At 41.3% G+C, this 11,328-nt stretch overlaps 1 pseudogene; it reads left to right on the top strand.

The window, feature by feature from the left end:
- The first annotated feature begins 2,106 nt into the window (after positions 1-2,106).
- LOC136533727 (uncharacterized) lies at positions 2,107-6,524 on the top strand (annotated as a pseudogene).
- Positions 6,525-11,328: the final 4,804 nt, after the last annotated feature.

Below are 11,328 nucleotides of genomic sequence, written 5' to 3'. Positions count from 1 at the left end.
AGAATGGTAGTGAAGTACTACAAGTACTCGGGAGAGAAGTATGGTGAGAGGTAGGGGGACAGAGAGAAGAGTGGAGAGAAAGATAAGGGGGATCAGCTGCTCAACTTTACTGTTTTCTTCTATGTTGCTATTGATCCTAGATACAAACTATCAAATTGCATCAAAATGGGAATTAAGGTAATGTTTGGGGATACAATAGGAGAAAAAGTGTGGGAAATAGTGAACACTTATTTTCGTGCTTTGTTTGAAGAGTACAAGGAAATGTATGCCCCAAAAGATAAGGCACCACAACCTACTGAATCTGAATCTACAACTGAAACCAGCAAAAGAGTGAGTAGGTGGATGTCGGTAATTACTCAGCAGATTAACAGTGAGGGTGGAACTATCAAATCTGAGGTAGACAAGTATCTATCTGAAGATAATGAGCTAGACACAGGATTTGACATTCTAAAGTGGTGGAAGGCCAATTCAACAAGATTCCCAATATTATCTCATTTAGCCCGTGATCTGTTGGCAATTCCTATCACCTCAGTTGCCTCTGAATTAGCCTTCAGTGCTGGTGGCAGAACTCTTGATGACTTTAGGACCTCACTAACCCCAAGAATGGTTGAGCGCCTCGTTTGTGCAAATGATTGGATTCATGGAGGAAACTATGTTAGTGTTGAAGAGGACACCGAACAAATGGCTTTGCTTGAGGAAGGTAACATAGTAAATTATTAATTGCTTCTAATGTGCTTCATGATTCATACACTGTACTAACTGAGATCATCTATTATTTTAGAACTTGGTGGCATGTCCATTTCCAAGGAAGATACTCCAGCTACTGAGTCATGATCACTTGGTGTATGCATGCTGCTGCTGCTGGGTGTTTAATATTTCTCTATTTGAATAATGAAGAACTCTTGAATCTATGTAATTGTGTACTGCTGTCTTAAGGCTTGTTGATTTGTGTACTGTGAGATGTCGACACTACTTTGTGTAATTCTGTGCTGCTGGTTGTTGCTTTGCTTGACAGCTTAAGACTTGATATATCATATGTGCTGTAATCTGTTGTTGCTTGTGTTCATTTTCTGTAATTTGGCATTGCTGTCGCTGCTGGCAGAATGTCTCGGTTAATTCGGTTAAAACCAAATTAAAAAAACCAAAACCAAATTCTGCGGTTTTTAGTTTTCTACAGAACCGAACGGGTGATGTAGGCTGGAAACCGAAGTTTTTTATAACCGAATAAACCGAACCGAATTAACGGTTAAAACCGAACGTCCAGGCTGAATTTGCAGTTAATTTTTAGATACGCCTATTCACCTCCCCTCTCTAGGCATTGTTAGATCCTTTCACAAAGATTAACTAAAGAGCCACACCAACCACTAGACCCGACACAAGCTTGCTCTCAAAACTAATTACACTAAAGAGCGAAAAAATACTAGAAATGTAAATACAAGAGAGGGGATGTGATGATTATATCGCCATGTCAGCGACAGAGCCAATCACAATATGATGGAGCCAAACAATCACAACCAATCAAGAAATCCTCGAAACAAGATGACACAAGATTTTTTACCGAGGTTCACTTGCTTGCCGGCAAGCTAGTCCTCGTTGTGGCGATTCACTCACTTGGAGGCTCACGCGCTAATTGGCATCACACTCTAAACCCTCAATAGAGTGCCGCACAACCAACACAAGATGAGGATCACACAAGCTACGAGCAATCCACTAGAGTACCTTTTGGCTCTTCATCGGGGAAAGGTCAAGAACCCCTCACAATCACCATGATTGGAGCCAGAGACAAGCACCTTCCTCCGCTCGATGATCCTTACTGCTCCAAGCCATCTAGGTGGTGGCAACCACCAAGAGTAACAAGCGAATCCCACAGCTAAACATGAACACCTAGTGCCTCTAGATGCAATCAAGCAAGCAATGCACTTGGATTCACTCCCAATCTCACAAAGATGATGAATCAATGATGGAGATGAGTGGGAGAGCTTTGGCTCAGCTCACAAGGTTGTTATGTCAATACAAATAGCCAAGAGAGTGAGCTTGAGCCGGCCATGGGGCTTAAATAGAGCCCCTAACCAAATAGAGTCGTTGGGCTCACACTGCTCTGCCTCCATGGGGCGATCGGATGCACAGGTCTGGTCGACCAGACATAGGACCCCAGCATCCAGTCCGTGGATCTACGGCACGTGTTCCTTCATTTGATTCTCCACCGCGTGATCCCAACGGTTAGATTCACCCGCGCCAGCACTCAAGTGACGATCGGACGCACAAGAGACGGGACCGGACACGCCGATGCCAGCCCTGCTCGTGCGCGCGCCCATGCCATCACCCAACGACCGGACGCGCCGCTCCCCACTATAACCTAGCATCAGATCATTTCCAGTAAGCATCCAGAGGTGATTTTTTGTGACTGGATGCGTTTGCTTAGGTGTGACCGGACCCAGGCCAGAGTTCGGTCCTTCTTCTCCTCTACGCGCCAACGCTTCGCGACTGACATCAGCGTACGTCACCTTCTAACCGGACGCAGGCCTTGCGCGTCCGGTCACATTCACTGTTTAGTGTCCGATCAAAAGACCAAGGGTGGCCTTCACTGCGCATCACTGACCGGACACGGCTGCTGAGTCCGGTCGCTGCTAGAGCACCATCCGGTCACCTCAAGACAGCCCCTTCTCAACTCCAACCTCGCCACCCTTGATCATATGTGCTAACCACCAAGTGTATCACCTTATGCATGTGTGTTAGCATATTGTCAAAAACATTTTCAAGGGTGTTAACACTCACTAGAATCTAAATGCATATGCAATGAGTTAGAACATCTAGTGGCACTTTGATAACTGCATTTTGATACGAGTTTTACCCCTCTTAATAGTACGGCTATTGATCCTAAATGTGTTCACACTCGCTAAGTGTCTCGATCACCAAACTAAAAAAGCTCCTATCAAGTTTTACCTTTGCCTTGAGCTTTTTATTTTTCACTTTTTTCTTTTCCAAGTCCAAGCACTTGATCATCATGGTCACCACACCATTATCATGATCTTCACCTTTGCTCCATCACTTAGAATAGTGCTACTTATCTCATGATCACTTTGATAAACTAGGTTAGCACTTAGAGTTTCATCAATTCACCAAAACCAAATTAGAGCTTTCAGTTTGACATGTTGATGCCTAGGTATGTCCTCGTCATTGACAAAGTCCTTGATGTTGTCTTTGTGGACGCAGGTGGGAGGCTCTAGGCTCCTAAACAAGATCACCATGGGGGGACCTCTTTGTAGCCCTAGACTAGTCCGCATGTCCCTCCCTCCCGACCACCTCCGTGGCCAGGGGCGGAGCTATAGGGTGGTCCCTGTGGGCCATGGACCAACCTGCACTCGGCCCAACCGAAGCCCATCCATGTAGGCTATACTAGAGAATTGATCATGTACACGCTTGGCCGGCCTTCTAGAATTGCAACTCGCGAGAGACCGACGGTTCATGTTATCACGTATTCTCCTCCGTACGGCGCGGGTGCGGCCATCGAGATCGGATCAAGCACAGGGAGCGGTGACTCCACGAGGACCTCGAGTCCACGATGGCAATTTAGCAAACGCTAAGCCATGACTCCGTGAGCAGCAACGAGCCGTGACTCCGTGAGCAGCAACGACGGCAAACGCTAAGCCGTGACTCCACGAGCAGCAACCAGTAGGCAGCAGCCATTAGGATCAGGTACGTACGTACATCAAAAACCTAAGATGAAGACTCAATTGCTATTTGCTAAGCCAAATCTCTACTGTGTACTCACGTTTCTCCTTTTTCTTTCAGCTTCTTTTTCTTTCAGCCAGGATCGGAGATTCGAAGGATCCACATTTCTGCAATTGGCAAGCCAGGAACAGCAAAAGTGCACAGGGTATGGGTATATAAAACTGATTTAATTTTAATTATATGTTTTTACGGTATTGGATTATTGGTTTGGTAAATTGAAACGTCATATGATTCTCATGCAGATTTGTTAAAAATGAAGAGGAGTGGTGATATTGCCTCTCTTTTCCAGAAATATGAATCAAAGAAGAAGGCTTGTTCTCAATCTCCTGTGGTTGCAGCTGTTCCAGAAGAGCAAATGGAAGAACAAGAAGATGGACAAGATCAAGATAGAGTGATTGAAGAAAATGTAACTCCAACTCCAATGTCTGAACAAGAAGATGGTCCAGATCAAGATAGAGTGATTGAAGAAAATATAACTCCAACTCCAATGCCTCCAAATCCACCTCCAATTGCCCAAAAAGAACCTATTTATGATATTAGTCGGCTTCCACTTGATCCGGGGGAAAGACAACCCATTGCAAATTATCCAATCAATGATCAAGATGCAGTTCGACGATCATATATTATTAAAGGTCCATTCCAACCTTATGCACATCAATTTGAAAGTAGAAAAATTGGAAATAGGGATCGACAATTCAATCCTATGTGGTTTTATAAATATCCATGGATTGAATACAGTGTCAAGAAGGAAGCAACATTTTGCTTTGTGTGCTACTTGTTTGGAAAGGAGAAAAGTAAGAAATCTGCATTTGTTGAAGGTGGTTGGAGAAATTGGAATAGAAATGATGCACTTGATTTACATGTGGGAGGTGTAACAAGTGCTCACAACGCAGCTCAAGAAAGATATAACTTATTTATGACTCCCCATGGAGCAATTGATAAATTGTGAAGGTGGATAATGAGGAGCACCGTCTCTACAAGATTAGGTTGACTTATTCACTTAGATGTTTGAGATTTCTTTTGCAGCAAGGATTAGCATTCCGTGGGCATGATGAAAGTGAAGAGTCTAGCAACAGAGGGAACTTCATTGAACTTTTGAAGTGGCTTGCAGCAAATAATGAAGAGGTCAACAAGTTTGTTTTGAAGAATGCTCCAGGTAATTGCACATTAACTAGCCTAGACATACAAAAAGAAATTATTCAATGTTGTGCAATGGAGACTAGAGATCAAATCATTAAGGAAATTGGGGATGATCACTATACAATTTTAGCTGATGAGTCTAGTGATGTCTCTCATAAAGAACAACTAGCCCTTTGCTTACGTTATGTTGATAATTCAGGAAGGCCATGTGAGCGGTTTCTTGGAATTATTCATGTAGATGATACTACTTCTTCATCACTTAAGGAAGCAATTCAATCTTTACTAGTTAGTCATGGTTTGACTATAACTCAAATCCGTGGTCAAGGCTATGATGGGGCTAGTAACATGAAAGGAGAGGTTAAAGGGCTAAAAACCTTGATTATGAAAGAATCACCATCTGCTTATTATGTTCACTATTTTGCACATCACTCCAATTGGTTCTTGTTGCTGTTGCCAAAGACAATGATGATTGTGTGTGGTTTTTTGATCGAGTATCCCTCTTGCTAAATATTGTTGGTAGCTCTTGTAAGCGTCATGGCATGCTTCGACATCACCAATATGCCAATGTCATGAAAGCACTTGAGTGTGGTATACTAGAATCTGGAAGTGGGTTAAATCAAGAGATGGGGCTGCCTAGACCTGGTGACACTCGGTGGGGCTCTCATTATAAAACTGTAGTCAACATGATTGCTATGTATCCCACAATTCACGATGTACTCATAGCTCTTGGACGAGATACTTCACAAAGGGGTGAATGGCCAAAAATACATACTATGGTTGGAGTGTTTGAGTCATTTGATTTCATTTTCAGTGCTCATTTGATGCTTGATATTCTTGGACATACAAATGAATTGTCTGAGTGTTTGCAAAGAAAAGACCAAGATATCCTTAATGCAATGTCACTTGTCCGTTTGGCAAAGAGTAAAATGCAGCAAATGAGGTCTGAAGGGTGGGTTTCATTTTTTCAAAGGGTTACAATATTTTGCAACAAATATGGCATTCAAGTTCCTGGAATGGAACATAATTATGTGCCATATGGAAGATCAACACGTTTTGCTCAGGACCAAACAAATGATGATCACTTCAGAAGAGAAGTATATATTGGAGTCATTGATAAAATTAGTCAAGAGCTTGACAGTCGGTTTGATGAGGTAAATATGGAGTTGCTTACTTGTATGGCTACTTTGAATCCAGCAGATTCCTTCGCTTCTTTTGATGCAAACAAGGTACATAGACTTGCTAAATTTTACCCTAATGATTTTTCAAGCTCTGACTTGCTAAGACTCGATCTGCAACTTGAAACTTTTATTGATGACATGAGGAAAGATGAAATGTTCAAAGGCCTAAACAATCTTGTTGACCTCTCAGTAAAACTTGTTGAAGCAAAGAGGGATAAAGTTTATCATTGGGTCTATTTACTTATCAAATTGGTATTGCTTCTACCGGTGGCTACTGCAAGTGTTGAAAGAATATTTTCTGCAATGACCTTTATCAAGAATAAGTTGAGAAATAAGATGGGTGATAGCCTTCTCGATGATTGTCTAGTGACTTTTATTGAGCGGGATATGTTCTTACAATTGAGTGAAGAAGAGATCATCAACACTTTCATGGCTATTAGAAGGCGAAGGCCTGACAAGAAGAAGAAGAAGTAGTGACATATTCTTCTTCAACTATTATAGGTATGTAATATTTAAGAAAGCTATACTCGTCTATTTTATGAACTCTATATGTCCTTTTTCCCTTAATTGTATTTTGTAATTCATATACTTGTGTACTGATAAGTTAAATTTATAGCGGTTAAAAAAATTTAGACAATAGACCACCATAGCTACAAATCTTAGCTACGCCTCTGCCTCCATAAGACCAAAAAGCGTGAGAATCGCCATGGCCTCCGCCTCAAGTTCCTCGCTATCTCATGTGCCACCCTACGGCCATGGCCCACCGTGGGTTGATAAAGACAAGTTGGATCGATGAGGAGGAGACTAGATCGAGCTCTGAATTGTTGCCTAGGATGAAAGTTCACCGCAATGTAATTGTCTTATCCTGAGTTATCGCCTTCTGCTCTAAATCTAATCATGTGACACCCTCTCCACCTCAACCATAGGAAATAGGGCAATCAATGGACTGGCAGGCAGAAAAAAAAGGGGTGGCCAGTGAGCTAGGTGTGATTTGGACGGGAAGAGAGGGAGAGAGAGAGAGACAACATGAGGGAGGGAGAGGCCAGGCAAGTGGACCCCACTACCACGTGCCTGCCCGTTAGCCAGCTTCACATATGCAACCGATGGTTTAAATGAAAAAACTAGCTTAGCTAAAACATTTTGGTGCACAAATTAGGACTACTCACAATTTTGCTTAAAAAATTTAAATTTGTTATTGCAATATGCCTCAAAATTCCTGAATATATGATTGGCAGGAAATATCGATGGTCATCAAACATTTTCCCCAAAGGCTCTATATGATCTTTTTCTTAGAATACAATTCTTGTCCTATTTTTTCTTTATTCCACAGAATTTGCTAATTAGAACCAGGATCGAGCCTCTCAGCTGCTCATTGTTGAGAGAATTCTGAGCGCTTGTGCAAAAGACCTATGTTTGAATATACTCCCTCTCTCAGGATAAAATATATAGAGTTAAATGCATCGTAGGTCCATTAATTTTTGGTGGTGTGTCATCTAGGTCCATCAACTTTCAAACTGTATTTTTTGATCTATTAACTTTTGGTGGTGCATCATCCAGGTCCATTAACTTTTGGTGGTGTGTCATCCAGGTCCATTAACTTTTAAATTAAATTTTTTGGTCTCTAAACTTTTTAACTGGTTCACCGTAGGTCCATACCCCTTCGTTTAGCGAATAGATCTGACATGGCACACCAAAAAAATAGCCACCATGGAGTATAGGACGAGATCACCATCCGGAAATAATCTTCAATACAAAGAACCTGATGGGATCACCATCTAGGGTTTCTCAAGCGGTGGCTCGATGGTGAATAAATTTCACAATAAAATCAAGTCTAATCTACCTGGTACAAGACCGAAGGCCATAGGTATAGGCACGCAAGCCACCTGACCCAAACAAAATTTAGACTCCACCAGCCCAACTAAGATCGATTGACCCTGAGTCCCTGATTCGGCTAACATGCATGGCACGTCCAAACGCAGCCACCAATTTGATTCACGTACACAGGTGCATGTAGCACTAAAAGCTAGATGCTTGATAAAAGATCGTGTATCACAACTGGATAGGAAACTAATACAGGAAAATAATAAAATACTATGGCAAGGATGCTAATCACGTTGGGAAAATTCCATTGATAGTCTCCACCTCTTTAGAATTAGTACTGATGTATTTTGTTGGCTTCATTTTCTCCTCCTTTCCACGCAATAATAAGATACCTCTATAAAATATCTTTGATGACAGTCCAGCAGTTGTAAATTTCTCCATGTCCACAATATATTTATCCTTAAAAATAATAGTTCCAAATTTAAGACTAGAGGATATTAACGAATTACCAGCTGCTACATTTGAATTAATGCTAGACAAGTCTCCATGAACATCTTGAGGAGCTATGGACTCATCACCTACTCCATGGTGGCTGCTTATTTGGCGTGTCATGTTAGATCTATTCGCTAAACGAAAGGGTATAGACCTACGATGAACCAGTTAAAAAGTTTAGGGACCCAAAATGCAATTTAAAAGTTGTTGGACCTGGATGACACATCACTAAAAGTTAATGGACCCAAAAATACAGTTTGAAAGTTGATGGACTTGGATGACATACCACCAAAAGTCAATGGACCAAAAAATATTGTTTAAAAGTTAATGGACCTAGATGACACACCACCAAAAGTTAATGGACCTACGATGCATTTAACTCAAATATATAATTCTAGCACAGTACCAAACAAACCATCTTGAAAGTATGAATGCCTATGATATCAAAAGGTATCATTAGCTTCCTCATGAAATATATTTTCACAGTATATCTGTTTGATGTCATAAATATTGTCACTTCTTCCTTTCTATAAACTTATTCAACTTTAGTTAGTTTAACCGATGATAGAACTAGAATTTCGTTCTTTTCGGGGCCAAGGAGCAGAATGTAAAAGTGCATAAGCAAAATTATCAGCTGCTCAAGTACTAAAAAAAGTAGATTTGAAAGTTCAAAAAAAAAGTAGATTTGGTGAAAACAAATGCCTAATTTTTTTAATTTTTATCTTTTATTAGCATTTGGTGGTGGCTTATAGTGACATGTAAGAGGATTGATATATAAGAATAAACTTTTGTTCCTTTTAGTGGCACATAAGAGGATTGCTATATACGAATAAAATATCTCCGCTTAACACTAGACACCAACACTTGAGTTTATAGATAGATGCATAAAATTGATATACAAGGTCTTGCCGGAGGTGTCAAACTATTTAATTTTAACACAGTAAATCTATTACCATTTCGGTGGTGGCTTCATGAGAGGGTCTGTGCACAAAAGAATGAATTTTTCTCTCTCTCTTTTCGGTTGCACCTGTTTGGGACTTCGGGTAATCCGAATCCCCGTCCTGCAACTGCAGCTGCATAACCGCTGCAAATCATGAACATATACAGCGTACAAAATTAAGTCTTGTAGAGCAGATGTGCAGATGGTGGTTCGCGTTTTATATCCGGAGTACGATCAAGACCTGCATATATTTTAATTAGGAAAATAGACTAGGAAAAGTCTCGACCTAGTCCTATTGTTATTTAGAGAGATTTTGTGATTAAATTAAACTCCGAATAGATCTTGTGGTTTTCCTCAGAATAAATACTCGGAGAAGACTCAGAGAAGAACCTTGTGGCTTCGAAATTTAATAAAGAATTTAAAGGCTGGTAGGTGTGAACTTCCATGATAAACACGATGATGCATGACCGACTCGGCTAATAATAAGGTTAAATTCAAAGTACCTTTGCTATGCCCTGGCATGCTTAACTAGAAAAAGGAAGGTATCACCTGCAGCGAAAATTATACTAAGACCATGGGAAGACTGTAGTCTTTGCAGTGAATTCATAAGCAAACATGCCAGCCATGATCCGTTTCAGACCACATTCAACGGCTAGGGTCTAGACGTCTAGTAATGCTGTGACAAGAAAAACTTTAACATTTCACTCTTCTTCATCATGTTCAGTTGTTCACCAAAGTTATGATTTCTCCTTGGTCACACGACCAATTCTGAAGGCTTTCGGTGGTATGCATACTATATACTCCATCCATTCCAAAATAGACTTCATTCTCGCTTCCCGAGAATATTTATAATACATAATTAATATCATTAGGTAGATCGTTGAATATACTTTCATAATAAACTTATTTGAAGATATAAATGTTGCACGTATTTTTTATAAATATAGTTAAAGTTGAGAAAATCGTTGAATATACTTTCATAATAAACTTATTTGAAGATATAAATGTTACACGTATTTTTTATAAATCTAGTTAAAGTTGAGAAAATTTGACCTGCACGTATCCCATAACGACTTCTATTTCGAGAGGGGAGGGAGTAGGTCACAAGAATGGGCTTGGTTGTCTCATCTTCGCAGGCTGCAAGCCTGCAACTGCGCCAGCCCAACAACTTGTTGGAAACATGCCCAACAGAGTCTGGCCCGCATCTTGCAACTGAGCATACCACACGTGCTGTATCCATGTTCCATGGGAGTATGGGACGTTCAGGGTGCAAGTCTAATTACCACGATTCATTTCCTCTAGAAATATACCAGGGTGCAGATATCGAATATTTTTTAATTTTAACACTAAATCTAACACTGTTTTTTTTTCAAAACTAACACTTTTAACCGCGCCTATTGCCACGGTGTGGCGAAAAGCCTGTGCCGCGCCATGCATGGTGGAGCGGCACGGGGCTGACGTGGCGACGACCGGAAAGACTGACCGTTGAGGTGGCAGGGTCTGCCGCGCCACCGATCTTCACGCGGCAGTGACACGCTCTGATCCGTGGCGCGGCAAAGCCGAATAAAAGCCCCGTGGCCAGTCCCGCCTGCCCGCCCCCAATACTTTCCTATCAAGAAAGTGCCATCAACAAGTATGACTAGCCGACAAAACTAGAATGCATGTTCCGTTTACGCGAACAACGAGAACACACGATAGAGGACATGCCTCAACGGGTCCCAAAAAACATCCCTCCGGTGTCCACAAACCCATTTCAAGCTAGGGTTGTAGTAATGCATTGCACATAAGAATGCGGGGCACCCTGTTGTACGCTTCCTCCCAACTACCCCATCGAATCACCAAGGCAATTTACTTAGCACGTCAAACCTTTCCGTACTTCACAACGTACTTAACGAATCCAGATATGGAATATTGTAAGAAGACGCCGAAATGTCGTTATTGTCATCAACGAGCTCCAATCCAATATACGATGGGCAAGGTAACATGCAATGAGCTGCTGATGTTCCTTTCCCCTATTTGATAGGC

This window comes from Miscanthus floridulus, unplaced genomic scaffold (assembly GCF_019320115.1).
Source record: "Miscanthus floridulus cultivar M001 unplaced genomic scaffold, ASM1932011v1 os_1147, whole genome shotgun sequence".
In the NCBI taxonomy this organism is placed as follows: domain Eukaryota; kingdom Viridiplantae; phylum Streptophyta; class Magnoliopsida; order Poales; family Poaceae; genus Miscanthus; species Miscanthus floridulus.
This window is presented reverse-complemented; position numbering and strand designations above follow the sequence as displayed.